General features: G+C 31.0%; 1 long non-coding RNA gene across 1 annotated transcript; it reads right to left on the bottom strand.

The window, feature by feature from the left end:
- Window positions 1-358: 358 nt before the first annotated feature.
- Window positions 359-12568, bottom strand: LOC112678527 (uncharacterized). Its single transcript, XR_003147636.3, has 4 exons — window positions 12520-12568; window positions 11920-12104; window positions 1679-1759; window positions 359-742 (listed from the first exon to the last, which is right to left on the bottom strand). It is a non-coding gene; the product is annotated as an uncharacterized LOC112678527 (long non-coding RNA).
- Window positions 12569-14353: the final 1785 nt, after the last annotated feature.

Raw genomic sequence — 14353 nt, 5'->3', positions numbered from 1 at the left:
ATCAGAAGGTAACCTTGAGCAAACTGTATAACTTCCGCCACTCCATCTCTTTGCTTTTTAAATGAGAGGGAAGCACTTACACTCTTTTGCAAGTTATTGTAAGGATCAAGTGAGATAATGTATGTGTGTGTTATTTAAAAGAAATATTAAAAATACATGAATGTAAGCTATTCGTCAAGAGCTAGGATAAAAACTTAATGTTCAGAAATTAAAAGCTGTTGTATTTACGAACAAAAAGTTCCAAGCCTTAAAAAGATTCCATAAATATGGGTACAGTGATTCACAAAGTAGATAAATAAATACAAAATCTTTTATAGCCAAGTTCATTTTATTTCGTATTTACATGTACTTGGCAACATTTCTAAATCAATGATGCAACAGAAAGATGAGCCACAGTAAACCTGACTCTGATTTTTTTTTTTTTTTAAGTTGAGCAGATTGAAGATGATGAGTCCAGGATTCTTAATACTGATAGTGGTTCCAAGTTTTTGTCCATTCAATCTGATGGTGCATTCTGCCTGGAGAGAGTCCCCCTTTTCATGTGTGTTTAATGATAAAAGAATGCTTTCAAACTGTGAGTCAATTTACTAAACAGCAAACTGTAACATCCCTGAAGGCCACACACATACAAAAAGGCAAACCAAGATCTATAGAAATGATCCCAAGCCATTAGCTGGCTCTGGGCTGAAATTGTTTCAGGAAACATTGCCAGAGGTACAGTGTAACTTTAAAACAGAAAAGGCTGCAGGATAAATAATGGGAAAAAATTACTATGATTGATATAGATCAGTATATAACTCTCAAAAGAAACATTTTATAACAATACACTAGGCTCAGAAATTATTTGCTGATAAGCTTCTTTTCTCAAATACAGAATGAACTATTATTTGCAATTTAACCTTTCAAGTTATGAAAAAAAGAGCAATGTACAAAAAAGAAATCTAAGTCATTATCTCCCATCCATTTAAAGTTAAAAACTTCTAACAAAGTATCTTTTTAATGAGCAAAATCATAGTGAGTGGAATTTAATTATTACTATTTCTTTAATTAAATGTTCCATATGTCTTATACTTACAATCATAATTTGGGAAATAAGGTTGCTTAAAATTGATTTATTTAGTATATTTTGGTGTGTCTTAATTAACATTCATCTACTTTATTTAAAGACTTGAAGCTTAAAATTCAGTGGTTCAGTTCTGGGATAAAAACAAATGGATAAAATCAACAATAAACTTGATTCAGTCTTCTATTTGATATTAATCTTTAAAATAGAAACTATTCTTCTATTTTAATTCAAAGTGAACCAAGGAGTGTTAGTATAAACTATAATTTCCACCTGAAAAACAAATATTTAATAGAATTTCAAAGCTATTACAAAATAATGCAATAGCAACCAGCCTTCTTTCTTCAGGATTTGATAAAGTATTTGGCTAATTTTATATAATAATACTATATAAAACTTTCATTTGACCAAATGAAATTTTAGTTTATGATTTCATGTGAATAGAAATTGAAATGTGAGCTAATGTTGTATTATTTTGCCCATGTTGAATGTAACTAATCGTATGTTAGGCCAACTTCATTCAAGATTAGTGCAATTATGAAATTATTAAGTTCTATAAAAGTGGCTTTGGTCACTTGATCTACTATTGATTGACTCAACTAAAAGTAAACTCACCTATTTATAGAAATTTTTCTCTTCCAAAAGAATATTTTTTGAAAAGTTAAAAGTTTCATAATTAAACCTTCTATCTTCAACCTTTAGAAAAGGGAGAATACATCCAAATAAGAATTGTACAACAACCCTATAGCAATAGAAATTCTCATATAAACACAGTATTCTCAAGAGAGTATGAAAGGAAAGATGTCTTAAAAATTATGGTGATTTAATTTTATTTTGCCCTAGAATGACATTCTCTTGAGTATTTGTGAAAATGAAGATGAATATGCAGGGATACATTCGGTTGATTTTGTGCCAGATGGCCAGTTGCAGAGGCTGAACTAAGCTGAACTGATTGATTCGTTTTTGCCATATTGCATGCTGGCGTTTACCACCGTCACATCATTCAAGTAGTAACATATTTGGTAGGTTGGGTTTTTTTTAACCATTTTTAAAAACTTTCTTGTGATGACCTCTGCTTTCAAACACATCTTTTCCTTTGTTATGTCAAATGGTCAGCTCTGCTAAATAGTTCTTTAAATTTAACTTTCAACATACTCTTTTGTCTTCATAGGATAAATTATTTATATTGATATTAAATATGTGAGTTAAAGTAAATAAAAATAATTACCTATTTAATGCTTGGAATAAATCTGTAGTAAGTGATAATTATGATTCAAATTAGTAAGTCCACAATAACTTTAAAGAAATATAGAAGACACAGTTCCTACCTTCAAGATGCTTGCATACTAACAGGGCAAAGAAGACAAACAAGTCTGTTTTAATATTGCTGTTTTAAGTACTTTGGTGTCTACATTAGACATAACTACCTAGCAATCTATAGAAAAGCCAAGTGCTTAAAAAGTGAAAATATACATGTTCAGAGTCCAGAGTAGGCTATTCCATTATAACAATACCTTAATAGCCTTGTGGAGTATTTTGACAAGTCCTCATTTATTATGATTATTCTCTGTTTTGTTCATAAGTACTCTACTTTTTTGAAGGTAAAGAGAAACAAAGTGTGAGATGTTCCAATGCTGGAGTGCATGAGAGATGCAATCACATATACACAAATTCTCTTTCATTTACTATTTATTCTCTTCTATAGGCTTCTTCCATCATCTAACATGAGTAGGTTTTGAATATAAGCTGTTGTCTAGAGACTGATAATTTAAGAGGAAAACAGTGGCAAAAACAATTACCAGAACTCTGAAGAAGGAAAAGAATCACTAAGGATTACTGTATTTTTCACTCATATGCATTAAACTCAAAGGAGAAATTTTATTTTAAAAATTTTAGTGTCTCTCATTTTTAATATATTTTACATGGATCACTATACAATGAGACAATTGTTTAAAGAATTGTATATTTAGCATAGTCTTCAAATGTTTTCCAAGAGTAAGATGTTCTTGGTACTAACCTCAAACAAGCTTATAAAAAGAGAGAACAATCATCATAACCCTAACAAATCATAAAAAAAGGATTTTGTATTCATTACTGGCAGAAAATTTCACAATATTAGGAGAGAAACAGAGCCTGGAAAACACTTTTCAGGGAAAAAAAACCAAATTATCTCTGTGCATGAGATATCAAGTTTTGAATTTTTAGTTATTTATCCTCCATAGAAATTTTAGAGAAAAATGTAGGAAAACAAAAAGGATTATCTCAAGGTGCATAAGGCCAAATTCTAATCTGTTTAGGTTCTCATTTATATGTTTATCAAGATTGTGTAATATCTTCTGTGAATGATGGGTGGGTGAAAAATTTAATAACGAAACAGATTTTATTGTGAAAAGAGGACTAAAAATAGCATTACCTAGAAATGAAATTTGGCCTTTATTATTTGAGTTGAGAGAGAAAAACTTGTCAAATTATTCTGAGACATTAGTGGGTTTTTTTTTTTATCTTGTGAAACTTGAGACTGACTGCAAATACATATTTCCACTCTGCCAAAAATTCCCATGCCATCCATGTTACCTATAGTGATTTGTTGAGTCAAGCAGAGCAGTCAGCCCCGCAGACTATAGGATTGAAAGAGATTAAAGCCGTGAACCTACAGTACTTTATTGACCTAGGTCCGCACATTAACCTGATCTGATCCTGTAATTACTATGAATAGAATAGGGCTTACAGTTCTCCTTAATAACACCCCATGCTTTTTTATTCTATAAAGAGATTTTCTATTCATGTTCTTTACTCCTTTTCAGATTTACAGATTTGTAGCAAGAAAGAATGTGTGTGGCTTTGCTGACACACCAGGAGAGAAAGATACCTAATGTTCATGGGCAGTAAGTGACATAGTTCATTATGTCCAAGTTTTTTTTTTTTAACTTAACTTACTTGAAAGTTTTGTCCCATATTTCCAATTAGCCAGATATTCTCCTGCACTTTAGGAGTAATAAAAATTGAGTTACAAACATTGGTTAATTATGAAGGAAGATTGGCTTTAAATTTAGAGAACGGTTAAAATACCATAATTTCAGAGCATTATTCTGATTTTAACTTTTAGAGTGCATACATTTAAAATTATATGGAAAGCCATCACCTATTTTAACTGATTCAAAATGATATATAGTCAGAGAGATCATGTATGAAAGTGATACACAATGGCATAATTAATAATCAGTATTGTCTTTCAATTTAGAAAAACAGCTGCAGCTAGCTGATAAGGTCTATTTTGAGAATAAAGTAATATCTGACTATTAATAATTATGATTTACGGTAATAAAAAAATAGTGATGTAATCATTGCACTCTTAAAAATAAAGTCTGTAGTAGTTGGCTTAGTTAATCATTAAAATGTAAACAATAGCCGATATTAAGAGTTGGCAATTTAGGTTATCACAAAGTCTTTGAAAATACAAAATAAGTATTTTAATAATACAAAATAAATTACAAAATATATAATAATAATTACTTGTACACTATAGCTTATAATTTTCATTACAATTGTGCAAATTTCAAAAGCACATTCAGAAATGATGAATGTCCTTGTGAGTAACTGAGTGAGTGAAAACAAAATGCCTGTTATGAGTCTAGGTGAGAGAATTTAACATATTAGAGAACCATCTTTACAAGTGTTACATTCAACACCTCAAGTAAAAATACGTTTTGTTAGATTTCTATGAATATTATATTTGTCAAAATAATTATCTTTTAAAAGTGTCAGCATGAGTCATTCTTTTCCACAAGAATAAATAAAATAAGCCCATTAAGAGAATAAATTATGTTAGTTAAATTTTTTGAACAAATATTTAAAAATCAAGTATGTTCAAGAAAAAACGTGAGCCATAAAATAGAGTAATACTTTGACAGTTATGGGATATTGGGTGGATAATATAATTTCATTTCTTTTTAAAGTTCCTGTTTAGAGCAATTAATACAAGTAGAATATAGCATTTAATATCAGAACTTTGTTTTAAAATCTTTTATCATAATTTTCTCATCCTCCCAAATAGAGGGATTATTATAAGTCAATTTGATTAGTCTGTCAAAAGCCTCTTTCTCTGTTGCACTTTACTAAGTGTATGAATAATCTATATCATGGCTTTTAAGAAGTAAGAATTTGAAATTAGGCAGGTTAAGAGTTTGCCAAACAAATGCAGTTTGCTGGTATTGGTTGTGAGAACTATATTGCTCTAAAAGTATTGTGTGCATAAAATCTATTTAATAGTGTGATTCTTTGATGCTATTTCGGTATTTGAAGTTATACTATTGAGAGAGTATTGATACTCTAATTAATGAAATTGTTAAAATATTTCGGGCTTAAAATACAAGTTAGCAATTAGTGACTTTAAAATAAAGTGTGTATATATTTTATACTTTGCAGTAGTATGTACGGGTAAGAGATTCACAGTGAAATCCCATCTTTTTGGTAGCTATTTTTACCATTAAAATGAAAAAGCATTTGGAAACAGTAGGGTAGTTTTTATCTCTAGGATTAAAAAGAATCTGAAGAGAAAAATGGATTCATATCATGTTCTTTTTGGGTACTAAACCTAGAGAAATATATAGCAGTTGATTTATTGTAAGTGGGTTGAATTTTCTCTCCTGGTGGGCTTTTCAAACCTTTAGTTGCTGTTCTTATCCTTGCTGTGTGAATATCATTTTTATATCACTTTTTGTTAAAAGGAATTTCCCATGAAAGCCCACAAAAGTAGCCTGGAATGTGATTATCCTCTTTCCATGAAAATTTTGATGGGTTTGGGTCAGTATTACATTTCTGTTCACTGATTTACTTTGCACCAGTCTCTATAATAAGGGAATTGTTCATGAATGAGGGTTGGCATTATAGCCTTTAGGACCAGAGAGGATTTCCTCTGTAAAACACAAAAGGACTAAAATGACAGTAATAGGAAACCATGCTATTAGAAAAGCATACGAGATTTTGGTAAATTTTTATGGCTATAGTAGATGATAATGTAAACATTTTCCCTCCCCATCTTGGAAAAAAAATGGTTACTAGAGAGGGTAGAGGAGAAAAAGTGTTTTTCGAAGAAAAAAAAAAAAACACCTCCCAAGTACTTATTTTAGGCTGTTCAGTTTTAAAATTTGTTACATCACTTGAATTGTCTCTAGCCCAAACCTATTTATCTTATTAAGAAAGAAGCTAGAATGCGATTAGGGCCTTTAAGTTAAAGATCAGGATAAATAAGTAGTATATTTTAAAATGTAACTACTATTGTGTCTTACTGCCATAAATGTAGATTTGTAAATAATAAATCATATTTTGTATAATCATTTACAGAGTTAATTACAATAATGTTGCATTGGAATATAGACTGAGAGTCCTGATAAGCTTGCTCTCAGACCTTAGAAGTGATATTCACTGTAGGCAGAGGTTTTGCAATTTTGTTTTAGAAAAAAATGCGGCTTTTAAATGCTTGCTGCTTTACAGCTATAAATAAACAAATATTTATTTTGAGTTAGTAATATACATATATATAACGCAATATTTTGCCTTAAAATATAAAACCTTTGTGCTATTATAATTTTGTGCCATTGTAAATTGGCCTATATTTTCCTATTGCTAAGAATCATACTAATATTAATTTATAACATTGCACTTTTAGCAGTAACTTTAGCGGATCTGACATTAAAGACTATAAAAGAGGGCTATCAGTTGAGTAATTTTCTTTCCAAATATAAACTAAAGCAGTGACATTCATAAGTCTATATTCAGAGAGCTAAATCTTATAAGTGATTTAGCTTTTTATTAAAAATTATTATATAAGATGAATTTTTGAATCTTTTCTGTGCAAGAATACATTTTAATTTTATTATACATTAGTATTTTCGAGTTGGCTGTATGGGAATTATGAGAAGGCTCACAAATGCCTATGGAGGTTTTTCTTTTTTCTTTTTTTAAACTAGCTTTTGTTTTCTTTTTTTTTCTATTATTTTTGGGACACATATATTTATTATACAAGTTGCACTACATAAGGTTTATATACTTAGTGTCGCTATTTTTATTCATTCAAATGTAGGTCTGTTGGGCAGGGAAGCATTTAAACACATTTTTTTCCTCTTTAGTAGAAAATATGTTTCCATTTAAAAGAAAAATATCAAAACAGATTAGATGGCGAAACAGAATACTGGCTGAGTGTTCTGAATGATGCAAATAAAAGTAAAAATTGAATTAAAAATGAGGATACCCAGCAAAACAAAAACTTCACTGAATTCAAGAAAGCCCTTCTTAAACATTAGTATTGGTTGTAGCTTTGAATCACTTATGCAGAATTAATGGTGGGCATTGCTACATTCTAGATAATTTACCTCTTTTGGTTTGATAAGCATGTTAACAGCATGAGTAATACATGTGTTTTTGGGCAAAATTCTTGGCTATAGGGACATAAGCAGGATTTCCATTTTCTAGCTTTCTAGGATGTATTTCTTTTATTGGTCCTCAAACACAGGTATGCCGGGGTTCTGGAAAACAAAGTATGTGGCTATTTCCCCCCCATCCACTGAAGTTGATTACATTCATTATATCATTGCAATACTTTAGTCACACCAAATTTTACCATTGATACATGTGTAATTGTGTGAGCATGAGTGTGTGTCTATGTGTATGCGCATATGTATGTCTAAATTAGCCATAGATTTCCAGGGAGGAGGACCTTTACCTAAAGAAAGGTTACATAAATGTATGTCACATACCTATTTAAACAAGTCTGTTATTAGTAGTGTAGTATATGAAATTAGGGCTATGATCATGATTTTACAAGATTACAAATAGTTACAACTTACTGAGCACCAACTTCATGTCATGTACTTTTCATACATTTACTCCTAAATGGTAGCTATTATCATTCTAATTTTATAAGGAAAATTAAGGATCAGAGAGGTTAAGTGACTTGCCAGATGTAATGCCACCAGTACATGTGAGATTTTATCAATGTCCATTTAAATCTACTTGGCCTTTTTATTCCACCATTTGTAAAAGATTTAAAATTTACAAAGCATCCTGATATAAAGGATTCTAATATCATGAGTTCTAATAAAAAAATTCTAAAATGCTTGAAAGGCAAATGAATTTGTTGGCATTTGGGGTAGCTCCACACTTGGTAAGGTTGACAAGGATAAATACATATTATTTTACATTTTATAGAAAGGCTTTTTAAAGGGGCTGTAGGATCTACATACTTTATCCAATATAAGTGGCCTATTGGGCATAGGTGTTTCAAATGTAGTCTTCTATTTGCAAATCAGAACCAAGCACTAGATAATGCAGGAATGAATGAGATTAGAAAAGAGATATGAAAGATCTCTTCTTGAATTTTGCTCTAAAAAAATGACAAAACTTCATTTATACATCTAAATTGCCAGGTGGATTGAAAGCAGGTAGATACTGGATGTTGTCAACATTTTTTAGAATTCCTTTATTTTCTATCTATTTGAGAGAGAAGCGTATTTTTTTTTTTTGCTTTTTGATATTATTATTAAATTATAGACTTATTTAAAATTTTAAATGTGAACAATATTTTTAGGCTTTTCATATGCTTTCTGAAATAGATTGGGGAAATGATTTTGTTTTTGCAGTTAATTTCCATTTTTTGCTGTTTTTCTATGTATTCTAAAGATATAATGATGATATAATAAATATATATTTAACAGTATTGGGAGAAAAATGCATTGTGCTAGCCTTAGAATACCAAAACGCTATGAAACTCCTTTACTTCCAATCTGGCCATTCTATCAACTGTAAGGAGGTGGAGGGATTGGGAGAAGGAAATTTAATCACGAAGTATTTCAGGCACCCCAAATTGTCATTATAAGTCACATGAGTAAAATGGCTGGGAGATCCAGGTCCAAGGTGTAATCAACCAAATTATTTTAAATGAATTGTAGGATTTCATACTTTCAGTGACAGTGGCAAATGACTGTGCTTTCTTAGCAATTCATTCAAATTAGTGATAGAAAAATGAACAAACCTAGAATAGGGGCTAGGTACAGTCCTTTAAAGAGGGTAATCTTTTATAGCCAGACATAATGTTACTTTTGTTGTACTCTTGGCCAAAAAATTTAACCTAAACCTAATTGTTAAAAAAAGAAGACGAAATTTAAGTTGTGGGACATTTAAATGACCGACATGAGTTCTTTAAAAAAATTAATGCATGCAAGACAAATGCTGAGCAACTATTCTAAATTAAAGGTGGTTACAGAGATCTATATAACTAAATGCAATGTATACTCCATAATTCTTGATTGGATTCCAGATTCCTTCTCCCACCACCAAATAAACTGTAAAGGGTATTACAAGAGAAGTGGATAAATTTTACATATGGATTTTAAAATAGATAATACTATTATCGTAACACGTTAATTTGATTGGGTGTGGTAATGATATGGTGGTTTAAGTAGCAGAATGCCATTGCTCTTTGGAGGCACAAGCTGAAGTATTTAGAGGAGAGATGTCATGATGTTTTTAAGCTAAAGTTCAAATGGTACAGCATAAGAAGATATGTTTCAGGTTGAAACACAATATTGCCAACATTCAACAATTTTTGACTAAGAGAAAGCAAATGTGGCAAAAATGTTAGCAATTGTTGAGTTAACTGAAGGATATATGGGTATTTGTTATACTATTCAAATCTTCTGTAACTATAAAACTTTTCAAATAAGTTGGAAAAAAATTACTTTTTGTTTTATTTTAGTGAGCCATGAAAACACAATTTAGTTGAAACTGGCATCCTACATTCAATGTACACAAGCTAATTCCTATTATTCAAGCGAAATAAAACCTTCTCATTCTCAGTCACGGGAAGTAGTATTCAAATTGTCTAAATAATTAGCTTCATGGATTCATGTCACTTTTACAGAAAATAGCACAATGGTTCATTCACCAGAAAACCATTTTGAAGTGTATTTTGTATCTACAACTATAGGTGTATCCTTTACTATATTAATTGGGATGTATTCTATTATTATAGAACTCAAAGACTCCAGTGCTTGATCAGTTTGGGAATGGGAAATATAGATCCTAATGTTAGTTTGATATTGTGCAAACTAAAATTTTTGTTGTTAAAGCATCTTTATTATATGATTTGAAATATCTTTCAGATTAATGTAAAATGTGTTGGGAAATGATCACTATATTTTTAAAAATCCAATATGATTTTTACCTTTCTTATTATCTAGTAGACCCGGTTTTATATCCTGATGGGTAAATTTGTATTTACTTGAGTGTGAGTTCTCTGCCCTATATTCTGGTAAAATGCAAACTGTAATGACTAGGCCATAAGTACCAGTCTACAGAACTGCAAAGAGACCCCTTTTGTATACATCAGGTTGGGGATTTGTTTTGTGGTGATCACCCTTTCTGATTTAAAGATTGCATGACAAGGAACTATTAAAGTAAAGGGCAAAGAATTCAATTTCTTGATGTCGCTTTTCTTGGACAGGCTTTAAAAATAGGTCACTCAGTGTTATCTGGATTTGTGTATTACAGCAGCACCTGCTAACGCTGCTGTGCTTAAGGGTATATCAGTGTTTTCATTTTCAGGGTTTGTAGACTGTATTTTGATTCTCTAAACCTAAATAAGCTTCCATCCAAATGGTAGTGAACGAGGTCTGTGGGAGGATGCATGTTTTTATAGTCTACTGCAATTAAAAAAATGAATGTTTGCTTTAATATACGCTAAGAGGTAAAAAATGAAAACATCAGATTAACAAAATCATCCTAACATTGGATAACTCAACATTTGGTTCTTTTTGAAAAGGTCTATGAATTGTGCAATTAGGTATCTACTTAAAGATCCATTAAAATGGTAATTATAAGTTTCTGAAATTTGTGTGTGTTATATTTTAATCATGAACATATTAATGTACTACCTTTTAGCTATTGTTAAATTTCACCTTTTAAATGTGTCTAAGTAAGGCTTTTTAGAATGGGCAATTATGCTTTATTATCATATACTATTCTACTAATGTAAAGATAATACCACTAATACTTTCTATGAACATATATATGTATATATATGTAGGTATGTATGTATATACACATATATACACAGAAAGATTTTTATATGCTACTATTTAATTCAAGAAATATCTTTTCTGACATGTCTGGGGTATAAGTTTCTAAGTGATAGATAATAAAAAATAGTAATGGTTGTTTTCTACATAAATATTAAAACTAGAGAACTGTCTTTAACACTTGATACCACCTATATCTAAAAGTTTTATGAAGGGCTTTATTTTAACACAGCTCCATTTCAGCAATTTATATATAAGGACAGAAATGTATTTGAGAAATCTTTTATTTAGTGGATTAATAATTATTTTTAAAAATCCAAAAGCGAAAAATAAAAAGTTGGCCATTCTATATTGTAGAGCAAAAATACTATGCTGCCACTAAGATCTAATTAAATACAATAAAAGCTACTTACTTTCTTGTCTGCTAGTATTACATCATATAAATTAGAAAGCAAATGGTTAAATTGCCTTAAGTAAAATATTGATTTTTTACTGATAATTCTTAGCTTTCAGTGAAGAAGCGTTGTATCTCCAAATGAGACATTGAAATATCAGGATAAGAGTGGTAAATGATTACTTTTTGGTGATGTTTTAAACCTACAGTTGTAAAAATATGGTCACCTAATGCTATGTTGTAAATGATTTCTAAGTTAGTATTGTGCTCATGTCTTTTATATAATAAACATATCAGATATTGTGGTATCGAAGATTCTTGCAATATTCAGGTTTACCAGGGTTAGATTAAAAATTGTTTGAAAGAAGTATCAGTGATGATTTTCTTACCATCTTTGCTCTTGAGTTTTCTTTTTAAGGACTGACATTGGGATCACATGCAGCAATCTTTAAGGATGATGGGATGGGTTAAGGATAGAGACTTAAGATGGCTTAACTGGCATTTCTGCTTACATTTTAAAGGCTCGGATCAGTGTCATCAGAGGCATCCTTGTGGTCTATCCTGCCCGACACAACTGAAAATATTAGAAATACAAATGGAACTTCGGGACAGAGGCCACATTTTACATGTTAGGTTAATTTATATTTGGGCTAAGTTGCTTGTTTCATACAAAGGTTTCTATGGGCATTGATTTTTTTTCCCTGTTGACATTAAATGAGAAAGCAAAAAAAAATTTTTCCAGAAAGCCAACAGTTTTCAACGTAAATGGGTTCAGACTTAATTTTAATGGAAGTGAAACATAGTCAATAGAGGCAAATTAAAACCATATAATTTTGTAATCTTAGTTTAGCTATAATTGCAGCAATAAAACAGTGGAAAGAATAATTGTGGAACATATGTTTGTGAGTGACATTATCTAGGTGACTTCCCCTTTACGGCAATGTGCTGTCCTATTTGTTTCCCCCTCCCTATGTATTGGAATGACAAACCTGCAAGCCTGGAGTTAATGCTGATTGCAGCAGCTGCTTACACATGGAGTCTCCATAGCAACTGTGAAGGTTGCCATGCAACCATATTCTTTTAGGGACAGTGAAAATGCCCAAAGGCTTACTAAAAATACATGGGGAAAAAATCTGAAATTTTCTTACTACTTTTAGTGGTTATAAAGAACTATGATACAAGTTGAAAGCACAGGTCAAGCAAATAAAAACCCAGCCCTGACCTTTCAAAAATTGCTTGCTGTTGCCTGAAATCTCAAGCTTTATTCACAGAGATGACTTTTGATCGATTGTAAAATTGGTAGCTTATGCTAGGCAGCCCTTGAAGACGGGAAGATTCAGTATGGTGCTATTGGTATTCCTCATGGGGTTAAAGGTCAGTAGAAAGTCATCAATGCAATATTGATTGGTGGGCCTGAAAAATGCCCATGTTTACACCTTCTCACTGCTTAGGGTTGTACACCAAACCTTAAGGAGACTCATGCAGTCTCTGAGCGTGCTCTAGAACGAGCCATTCCACCAGCAAATGTGACATCACTTCAGTCAGCTCAGCTGTTTCTGCAGCTTTCTATAAATAGCTAGATAAAAAATTGAAGACTACTTGCAGAGCATTTAGTCAACCAATCTGCTTATCCAAATCATTGAAGATACGTTAAGATTCTGGTTTTTAAAAATCTTATTATTGTCTATGTTTTTCATTGTAAATTGATATTTTAATAGCAGAATCTTTTGGTAGACATGTAAAATTTGCTAGTGTATATATACCTTTATTATAACTTGATTCTTTTAAAAGGTGACTTTTTAAAAAACCTGATTAGATGTTGGCCAACATCTAATGGGGTAGGCTATGTCCTAGCATCTCACTATATGTCTTCATGGACATATAGATTTTTTTATCTAATTTATTTTATATACAAAAACTTAGTAAAAAATAACATATCAGACAAGATGACTATCATCAAATGATTGTCAGGTTTTAAAAAATCAGCTGAGGTAATAACAAAGACATGAATATTTGCAAATGATAAAGAACCTATATGCATTCCGACTCATCATATTTCGGATTAATCAGTCATATTCTAACATTTTTTTCTGTGCAATTTTCTCAAGATAGTTACAGATTATATTTTTCAAATGAATCAGTTTCTCTACAAATACTCTGAAATTGCAAACTGTTTCCACCAGGCTAACATTGTAATGCTTTGTGATGAGGTATTCCTCAATTTTCCTGGTTTTGTACCAGGAAAGATGATAGCAAGTTACCTGGGTCACAGTAACAGAGAATTTCACTACTTCAAATCAGGAAGACAGACTTCCTTGAAACCTTGTAGATAACCTGTGCCTACAGTTTACCAAAATATGTGGTTATCGCACTCAATCTAGTTAGAGGGTCAAATGAATGCTTTGTTTCTAAGATGTCATATATCCAGACTGATCTAAGATATGAATATGTGGGTATACCTGAAATACAGAACAAAGTTCTGTCATTTGAAGCATCCTAAGGGAGAATAAAGGACAATCATCTAGGAAGAAAGCTCTATCTACGTACCAGCTCATTTCTTACTGTTTTTAGGGTTTTTTTTCTTTTGCTTTGCTGCCAGCAGTTTGGGTTTTTATAATACCTTCATCCCCTCCTGTAGGAAAGATTATGGTAGGCAACATAAATTTTATCCAGATCTACTCTTTTCTTAAAATAATGAACACAGATATCTTGGATTATTGACATCCTTTTTGTTTTCATATTCCTCTTTAATTGACAATAAAGGCTATCTAGCACATGATGTTAAATTACCGACTAAATTGAGATGAGGTCTAGATTTTTTTA

This window comes from Canis lupus, chromosome 29 (assembly GCF_003254725.2).
Source record: "Canis lupus dingo isolate Sandy chromosome 29, ASM325472v2, whole genome shotgun sequence".
In the NCBI taxonomy this organism is placed as follows: domain Eukaryota; kingdom Metazoa; phylum Chordata; class Mammalia; order Carnivora; family Canidae; genus Canis; species Canis lupus.
The sequence above is the reverse complement of the archived record's forward strand: the minus strand, read 5'-3'. Positions and strand labels throughout refer to the sequence as shown.